At 42.6% G+C, this 10,353-nt stretch overlaps 1 pseudogene across 1 annotated transcript; it reads right to left on the bottom strand.

The window, feature by feature from the left end:
• Positions 1–6,584: 6,584 nt before the first annotated feature.
• Positions 6,585–10,251, bottom strand: LOC311599688 (small ribosomal subunit protein uS5-like; annotated as a pseudogene). Its single transcript has 2 exons — positions 10,166–10,251; positions 6,585–7,287 (listed from the first exon to the last, which is right to left on the bottom strand). The product of its transcript is annotated as a small ribosomal subunit protein uS5-like (transcript).
• Positions 10,252–10,353: the final 102 nt, after the last annotated feature.

Below are 10,353 nucleotides of genomic sequence, written 5' to 3' on the forward strand. Positions count from 1 at the left end.
CATTTGTCTAAATTAGATAGGGTAAGATCTAGACTTTCCACCATATAGTACAAATTCAGGCCAGGGATGCATTAAAGATGGGATCAGTAAACTTCCTCTGAGAAAGCCCATTAGTTTTTGTTAGAAACATAGCATTTGAAAAGTCTTGATAGTCACATTTCAAATTCACTCAAAGGTTCTAGAGACAAATAACTTCAAAAGAGCTGCTGGGAAAACCCGAACAGATTTGAGGATTATTCCCTTGTAAAATACAAATTGCTACAAACTCTTTATTACTGGTAACAAGGACTGTCAGAATTTTTATCACATAAATTCCTTAAACACTGAATCAACTTCTATACACCAGGTTTTAAGGCAATTCTTCATTTGTAAACTGGTTCCTAGATTTGGTTTACCCAAGGGCTGAGTACTTCCTCCTAGGTAACAGCTTTGAATAAGGCTCCTGAAACCAGAGGCCAATGGAGTACAAGTAAACATACTCTGTGGGAGAACTAATAGGTACTTTCAGTGTGTTCCAATTTGGTTTGTTTTGTAACTAAATTCAAATATGAAGAATCAAAAGATGTGTTTCTGTGCCAAGTCCTGTGCTAAGAGGTAGAACAAAGAGAAAAAGAAACCTTCCAGTGTTTCAGTGACAAGAACAGAAAGGTATTTTAAGAACCAAGCACCTGCACTTGGGACAGACATCTTCCCTTCATTCTTGAGTGGTTTGTGAAATGTTCCAGTTCCTGGCACTGTACTGGGCCCTGAACTAGGGCGTGATTTTGAAGAAGGCACTGCTTGTGTCTTGGGTGCACAGGATATAAAGAAACACCTGACAGAAGGATGAGGCCCATCTGTTCATTGGTCTGATACTTTAGGATGTTCAGGAAGAGGGTGGAGGAAAGCATTCCCTGTGATCTCAGCATGAGCTGAGGTATGAAGTAGAGCTGGGTAATTGAAAGGTGGGGGCAGCAGTCACTAAAGGTTACGGGTGCTGCTGCAGCATCTGGACACCATCTGACCTGATTCAAGACACAGAAGATTAGTGTAGAGGAAGATGTCCAGGGAGAACAGAGGAGTCCAGAAGAAGAAACTAAGGCTGACACAAAGACTCAGTAGAGTTAGAAGGCTTCGGGTGCTTGTTGGATGAGCGGTGGAGGCTGAGGACTGAGTGGGAGATCAGTGGGGCATCATCCTGAGGCTCCTCAGCCTGATGCCTTCTTCAGGAGCTTCTCCATTGACATCTGATTTCCCTCTGATCATAAAACGTTTGTCCTAGTGGATGGTGATTCTCAGGAAGAGGAAGGATTAACTCTTCCATGCTGCGGAGCCAGAAATTCATAGTGGAAGAAGTGAACTAATTAAAGACCAAGTCATGAAATCATAGATGTTACTACACTGGCCCTTGGTGTGATTGCTCTCACCTAACAGACTTTGATATTGAGACTAAGGTCAACATTAGCAGGAAGATAAAGAAAGTTTCACCAAAGTGTGGGAATACGTGAACCAAAGTGAAGAGTCAAATAGGTGTGACACGTGAGGAATGCAGGCCAGTGAGTCCATCATAGAGGTGCCCCAGGTCCAGCCTCTGAAGAGCTCTGCACAGTGCTTGAGGCCATTTCTCCCTCCACTGCCTCTTTCAGGTTCAGGAAATGCACTGGGAAAACAATTTACCATAAATAAGGTGATAGTAGCAATGACTTTGGCCCTGCTCTGCTTTGAGCTGCTTCTAGATCCCGCCAGAGTCTCTTGTTTGTATGTCATGATTTCTGTTGAAATCCAAGAATGGGATTTATCTCTCAGAAAATTTCAATAATACTGGTGAGGTCAATGACAGACTCTGAGTGCCTGCTGCCATTCTGTCTTCCTGTCATTTGCTCCTGCTCCTTGCCTGTCTGTCCTCATCCTGGCTTCGGTTGGTCCTTCTTTCTACCTGCCCTCTGTGGATTCTCCTATCTTCCTGTCTCTAGAACCCCCACTTGTCTTTCCAACAGTCTCCTACTTGCTTGTGTGTTTCAATGTCTTCCTCAGCTTTCCCCTCTCCTTCGTCTTTCCCTTTCTGTTGTTATTGTCTGTGCCAATGTGACTGTCCCAATTTACTATTATGAAATAACACTGTTTTCATGAATTAAAGAAATGTGCTTATAGCCTGCTACATTTGCAGGTCAGATGTCTGCATTGGCTTTCACCGAGTAAAAAGTACATTTTTTTCAAGAGTCCTCAGGGTAAATTACTTTCTCCCATCTTCTAGCTTCTAGAGCTTTTTACTCAAGGCAAAGTAGATTAGGCCCACCTAGATTATCAAGAATCATCTCTTGTAACTGAATTCAACTAGTTATAGTCATTATTTACAGCAGATTTAAGCTAGTGTTTAATTGAGTGGCTGGGTAATTCACCACAGTCATGGTGAATTTAAAAGCCAAACATGACATTTCACGCTTATTAACTTGGTATGATTTGTCCCTTTGCAACTACTTAATCTGCAAACATAGATTTGGTACATACCCAACCACCCTAAGGTTATTTTTGCCCATCAGAAATTCAATAGACATGCTCCTTCCAACTGTGGTATATAACACTGAAAGTACACTAATTTCCCCCCCTGAAAACACTGTAAAAGTCAAGGCATGTTCACTCTTTCTTTTTGGTGCTCTGTGATTTTCATTTTGTGATATAAGAGAGTTTAACACATCATAATTTATATTTGAAGTATAGAAGGGAAGAAGAAATGTTTATATACATGAGCATATTTGCAAGAGAGCGAAACCACTGACCTTTACACGCTCCTGTTGTTTCTACTGATCAGAGGTTACAGCAGTATTTAGAGCTATTGTCTTCCACCATCTGTTTTATGCCCCCTTTGCTTTTAAAAGGTTCCTCAGTATGTTGTGTTGTCTTTACATAGTGGAATAACCCGAACCTCTATCCTTTGAAGTTCGCAGGTGCTCAGAATCCTGCTTGTATTGGCTTGTTGTCTTTTTCAACTTTCTTTAGCCAAAAGATGTGTTAAGTGCTAGAAGATGCTCCATGATAATTCTGTGTCCCAGACATCTTTTCCCTTCCTTCCTTTGGTAAGGACCCTACTAAAGTCATCTTGAAAATCAGGATCAATTATCAGCCAACACAGTAGTTCTCTTTGGTTCAGAGGCACAAGCACTCCAAATGCCAGGCACTGGTTTTAACTTCAAGGTCAACAAAATAGTAGCTGAATCTGAGTGGAAGCTTTTCTCTTATTTGAGTCTTTAGGCCATTTGACAACTTGATTACTGGACAGAAAGAAGTTTTATTTTTTTGTTCAGCCACTAAAGGTAACAGGGAACATGCACCATTCTTATTTCTATCTCTTGATTTCTGGACCCAGCCTGATTGTGGGAAACACAGTGGCTTATTAGACTATGACTAGACCAAGCTAACATATTTTTATTATATTAATCCCTCACCACACACAGCTACAAAGAACATTGCCCTACATCTGCAAAGTATTACCTCCTGCCAGTACTATACGTCAAAACTATTCTTAAGGTATTTCTCTGGTTCTGGGATTTACAGCTGAAAAGGATAAACTTAATGATCAGCAAAGGAGAAGGGACACCGAAGACATTAAAGGAACGTCATTGGAGCTTCCCCTACACGGAAAAGTCAAGTTGAACTCAGTCCAAGTTCAAGCTTCATTACTTCCTGGTCAGTTTTCTCACTTTGGTAGAAGATACTATGCGAGTTCAGGAGGTCAATTAGTAGCCAGGTCTTCTCATCTCAGTACTTGGAAGGCAAGAGTTGGATGATCTTGAGTTCTAAGCCATCTTGGACCACAGAGTGAACTTCACACACACACACACACACACACACACACACACACACACACACACACGCATACACTGCCCCCCTGGGTGAGGAGATATAAGGAGAGAAAGAGAGAAGGAGAGCACATGAAAGTAGAAAAGGGGAACTCTGGGAAAGTGAAGAGGATTGTCACAGAATGGGGGATACAACACAGGGTAACGAACACTAAGTGTGGTTAGCGTACACGATACATCTGAAGTAAAACATCACCAAAGCTTGTCATTTATAAAATGAATATGTGCTAATAAAAAAAATTTAAATCCAACCAAACAAATAAAAGCAACAGCAAAATGACACTAACATGCTAAAGCTGTGGGCTTAGGGATTTTTGTTCGTTTTGTTCTGTTTGTTTGTTTTGTTAATATCAGCCCTGCAGTGACAGGAAAAAGAGGGTTCTCTCAAAGCAGATGGAAGCTTCCAGGTCATGTATGTGATGTGAAGTCCTTGTTTGAATCTCCGTTCTTATCTTTTGGTTTCCCCACTTTGGCTATGAGGAAGCAGCCACACAAAGTGCAGTACTTAATTGCACTAAATGTTCTAAGGTATCAAACACAGGCCATCTAGAAGCTTAGGCGTTTCCATTTTTAAAGTTAACTTGATTAGTAGTGCCTGCCTGGTGGTGTGCTGTTGATCTCTATTGCCACCTCATGCTACAAATGGCCTTCCGACATCACAGGTGACAAGGGAGGGCCTGGAGAGCATTAGACACTTGGGAGGAAGAAGGCATTCATGTTCATTGGTGAATGAGGTGGCCACTTGGTCAACTAGTCTCAGAGTTTGAACATAGATCCTGGTCTCTTTCTCACATGGTCCTTGAGCCCCTTTCTCTGAGGAAACCCTACCCTCTTCTGAGGATGCTTCACTTCTCCTCACTTCCCCTGTCCTTGCTTCCTGACTTACTGGAGAGAAGCAATTCTAGAAAACCCAGAGCAGGCTTCTCACACCTAAAGTTTCAATAGGATGTCCTCCCCTCTTACCCACTATTCTGGTAGGTACAGTTTTTCATGGGGACGTACACCTTGGACTAGTGTCTCGATATAAGTGAGTATATACCATTTAGCTCTTTTTGCTTCTGTGTGAACTCACTCATTATGACAATTTCTAGTTCAATCCATTTGTCCACAAATTTTGGAAATTCCTTGTTTTTAATAGCTGAGTAGTATTCCATAGTGTAAATGTACCACAGTTTCTTTATCCATTCTTCTATAGAGGGACACGTAGGTTGTTTCCAAGTTCTGGCTATTATGAATAAGGCAGCTATGAACATGGTTGAGCATATGTCCCTGTTGTGTAGTAGTACATCCTCTGGGTATATTCCAAGGAGTGGAATAGCTGGGTCTTGAGGAAGCCCTATTCCCATTTTTCTGAGAAAGCACCAGATAGCTTTCCAAAGTGGTTGTACTAGTTTGCATTCCCACCAGCAATGCAGGAGTGTTCCTCTTTCTCCACACCCTCGCCAGCATGAGGTGTGAGAAGCCTGGGAGAAAGAGGAAATGGAAGGATCCAGTGGGTCCTGGAAAACTACAGGCGAGTCTGGGCCCTGGGGCCCTCCGCAAACTGTGGCAACAGCCAAGGAAAAAATAGGCAGTAAAAACCTTGAACCCCTACCCGGACTAGCCGATGGACATTCTCCACTGTTGAGTGGAGAAGGAGATCTAACTTTCACACAAACTCTGGTGCCCCATATTTGAACATGTCCCTTGGACGGAGATGCCTGGTGGCACTCAGAGGAAAGATAATAGGTCACCAAGGAGAGACTTGATACCATATGAGCATATTCAGGGGGAGGAGGTCCCCCTCAGACACAGACTTAGGGGAGGGGAGGGGAGTAGGGGGGAAGTGGGAGGAAGGGAGGAATGGGAGGATACATGGGATGGGCTAACAACTGAGATGTAATATGTATAAATTAATAAAAATGTATTTAAAAAAAAAAAAAAGAAAACCCAGAGCAAATGTAAAAGTCATCATTAAAATGATTACAGCAAAGACATCCCTTGCACCATATCTGTATTGGTAGGGGTTTCAACAGGCAATAAAAACAGCGGATTGGCTGACAGTTCAGGGTAGAAAATAACCTGACACCCCCTCCCCCACTCCCATCCCTACCAGTCAGGCTCTTTACCACCATGGGTCTTGAACTCTCTTCTAAAAGGAAGCTTCACCCTCTCTCCTGGAAGTTATTGACCCCCACAGCTGTTTACACTTTGGCCATAGATACTCAAGAAGCTAATGAACTGCTTGCACTGGAGGGCCTGGGCCTAGGAGAACCTTCCATGGCCTCTTACCACTGCATCTGAATCCATAACAGAAAATCCCTGAGACTAGGGAGCCTGGCGTCACCGGACAGGTTGTGTGTCTCTGATTAGGGAGGGTGGAGGATTTTCTGGCCTTGCTCCCTTCCCTTGTACCCTTAGACAAGCTCTGCACCCCTGCCCCAAAGCTGCTCTTCTCAGTCTTCATTGCTTTCATCTCACACCTCAGTAAGCTTGACAACTCCACCTGGCAACCCAGCCTCTTTCATAACATGGGTCTTTCATAACAGGGCGTAGTGCCTGCTTGTTGCACTACAAACACTGCCTCAAGTGTCCCATCCCCTGCTATGATGCCTGCACAGCCAGGGATTTTTTTGATTCTTTTTTTTTTAATTTAAAGAACAGACTTGATTCACTTTATTTTTCTTGTATAAAAAGCCCTATGTTATAGCCACAGCTGGAGCCTGGGTCCTCTGAGCAGAGACTCTGGGGTGGCTTTTCACAAAATGATTAGTGAATTCCTGATAAGGAGACTTGGTGAACACAATCTCTTTCCAGAGGTCAAGTGTCAGGCAGCTGTAGGTCTTGGAGATGGCATCCAAAGTGGCCTTGGCGAAGTTGCCCAAGGTGGCACTGCAGCCCCTGGCTGATGTGTAGCAGTCATCAATACCGGCCATCATCAGTAGCTTTTTGGGCATGGGAGCAGAGACAATGCCAGTGCCTCTGGGGACAGGGATGAGACGCACCAAAACAGAGCCACAGCGGCCTGTTACCTTGCATGGAACAGTGTGTGGCTTGCCAATCTTGTTCCCCCAGTAGCCTCTCCGCACAGGGACGATAGAAAGCTTGGCCAAGATGATGGACTCTCGGATAGCAGTGGCTACCTCCTTGGAGCACTTAACACCAAGACCAACGTGACCATTGTAGTCCCCAACAGCGACAAAAGCCTTCCACCTGGTCCGCTGGCCAGCCTGTGTCTGCTTCTGCACTGGCATGATCTTGAGAACCTCATCCTTTAGGGATGTGGGCAGGAAAAAAGTCAACAATCTCAGATTCCTTAATGGGCAGAGAGAACAGATAGATCTCCTCCAAGGACTTGATCTTCATGTCCTTAACCAAGAGGCCCAGCTTGGTGCCGGGGATCCACACCTTGTCTTTGCGCCCCACTACCCCCTCCCCCAACCTCTGGGGCCCTCTGCTATTTTGTGTTTTCCTGAGGAAGAGGAAGAAGCCCCAAGGCTTTCTTATAGACAATGATAAAAGCGTGCTTTTCTTTCATTTCTTGGAGCAGAGGAAAAAATAGACAAGTAGACAACTAAAGGTAATAACCATAGGCAGCAGTAATAACCAATGGGTACTAGAAAGGATAAAAGCACTAAGAAAGCATCCACAGGTACACACACACACACACACACACACACACACACACACACACACACACACACACATTTTTAACCCAAGCACTGAGGAGGCAGAGTCAGGAGGATCTCTGTGGGTTTTAGATTAGCCTGGTCTACATGGTGAGTTCCAGGACAACCAGGGCTACAAAGTGAGACCTAGTCCCCTGCAAAAAACAAAAACCCTGGTGTTTTTTCATTTCATTGTGTAACTAATTACTTTTTTAAAAAAATGTCTATTTTATTTATGTTATCTGCCCACACTTATATGTATTATATCGTGACTTCAGAAGAAAAACCAGTATGTTTAGTGGTTTCAAAATGCTGAAATGCCAACGTGCACAGATTTCTCTTCCTGTATTTTTTCTTTAAAAGGGCATATAAAGTTCTTTGACATTAAGCTGTTTAATTTCTCATAGCATTTATGTCAGTCTTATTAATAATTTCACAGGCACATAATTTATTATGTTTTCTCTCTCTATGTAGTTTCTACCAGGGAGCTGTTGATTTTGGAAAAATAAAAATAAAAGGGTAATTAAAAGTTTAAATCAAGAGGTTTATATGAGATATTTGGCTTTTGGAGAGACATAATGTAAATGGGTGATATAAAATTACACCGGTATCAAATTCAACCGACTAAATTCAGAAATCAAAAGCCTACTGGTGTGATCTACCCACAGGCAAAACCTCTTCAACTACTGCCCTGGGAACAGGCTGACCTCACCTTTACCTTTGGCAAACAAAACAAACCAGGTAGCACTTAGGAATAAAAACATCCATTTCCCTTTAAGCTGTAGCTTCTGAAACTAAACTCTGACATAACACATTTTATTTTCTTCATTCTCCAAACTAGTATTTATTAGTCATTATAGAAGGCACAGACCTGTACTCCATTATATAAAAAACATAAGGGCATATGATGCTTAGTTACAATTTTAATAATATGTAAATTCATTGTCTATACACAATTCTACACTCTGCTTTAAATTTTATATTTTATCTTATGTGTGTGGATGTTTTGACAGCATGTGTGCCTATGCCAGAGAGGGTATCAAATCCCATAAAACTGGAGTTACAGATGGTCATGAGCTTCTGGGTGGGTGCTAGGAATCAAACTCAGGTCCTCTGGAAGAGAAGCCAGTGCTCTTAACCACTGAGTCATCTCTCCAGCCCTTACAGTGGTTTTATTATTTTGTTGTAAGGTTTCCTAAAGTCCTCCAGAATTCTCCATGAACATTGTGTCCACTGACTGTGCACATCCAGCCACATGGCTTGTCTGCCGTACATCTTCTCATGGAAGCTTTTCTGTACAGAGAAACTACATATATGTAAATATGCAGACTATATAATAAGGCATGTCTTCTTGCCACCTGAAACACACACACACACACACACACACACACACACACACACACACACACACGATAAATGATATGGAATGATCCTGTTATAATCAGAAATGCTACATGGACCAATCGCTCAGCCTAGTCATCATTTTCTCCATATTAATGGTCAATGTGATTTTTTTTTTGACCCAGAGTGCCTGGCTGCAAATCTTACCAGCTGAATGAACCTGGGATTTCTACTTTAGATTGAGATGTTGAAATTTTTATGTTGTTTTGTGGAATAGTTAGGAGAGAAAACAAGTGAAATCTGATTGCTACCCTAAACAAAGTATGCTTAATTCATATTGGCAATTATGAGCCCGAGTTTGAGGAAGAACTCAAGGTGAAAAATAATCTCAGAATCGAGAAATATTGAGTAGATTAAGGTATTCATAGCTCCATGGGTTCTGACAGGGTTCAGGGAAGAAAGAAGACAAATGTCAAATGTAAGGCAATGAAGAACAGTGTGTAGCAGGATAAAGTACTTGGAAGGGTGAGAAAGCAGGCAAAGTTGTGGCCTGGGGAGAGACGCCTTTCACAGGACTCTTCCTGAGATGGCTTTTGTTTTTGAACTTTCCTTGTTGACGTTGGAAGATCATGCCAAAGTGAGAGTGACATCCTGGCTTTGGACATATTTCCAGTCCTTGCTCTGCCCGACTTACTGGTGGTTGTATCTTTACTGGGTGATTTTTTTCCATTTGTCCTTTAAGGCTCTACCCTGTTTTAGTGTTTTCCTTCTGAGGTAGACATTTGTGGTGGTTTAGGTGAGAAATGCCCTTCCTAGGCTCAGATATTTGAAAAAGCGGTCTGTACTTGGTGGTGCAGTTGGGGAGGCGTTGAAGCCTTGCTTGGGAGGAAATGCGTCACTGGCTTCGAGAATTCAGAGCCTCACCCCAACTTCCAGTCCTCTCCCGCCTCTCTTTTGTGCGTGTAGTTGAAGATACAAATCCTCAGCTTCTTGCTTTATCCACCATGCCTCTCTGCCATGACGGCTATGTATTCCTCTGGAAATATCAGCCAAAGTGAATCCTCTTTCTATAAGTTGCATTGGTTACTATATATATATTTTTTTATCATAGCAACAGGAAAGTAACAAACACATTTTATTCTTCCACTACAACCTTATCAAATTTTACTGCACCGATTCTGTTTCTGGCCACTGATCTCAAGACTGTCAGTTCAATAAATATTTGTGGAATTTGTTTAGTGATGGGGAAAAAAAAACCCAGTGTATCCTATCAGATGTCTAGAAAGGGATTAAGATCCCACGTTACAAAAGAAGGCACTGAGCTGGGAGAAGTTAAGTTGCGTGGCTGCAGTGAGGCTGGCCTGGCTCCCAAGCTTCCTGAATTCACGCTCAATGCACTCTTCACCAGCAAAGGCACTGTAGGTCATGATTGGATGGTGAATGCCAACAACACCACGGGAGTATTTCAGAGGGCCTGGGTAGTGACAGCTTTGACATCCAGTAGGAAATGCTACCACATGCTTTTAATG

The sequence above is a fragment of the Acomys minous genome (assembly GCF_964271855.1).
Source record: "Acomys minous genome assembly, chromosome: 6".
NCBI lineage: Eukaryota > Metazoa > Chordata > Mammalia > Rodentia > Muridae > Acomys > Acomys minous.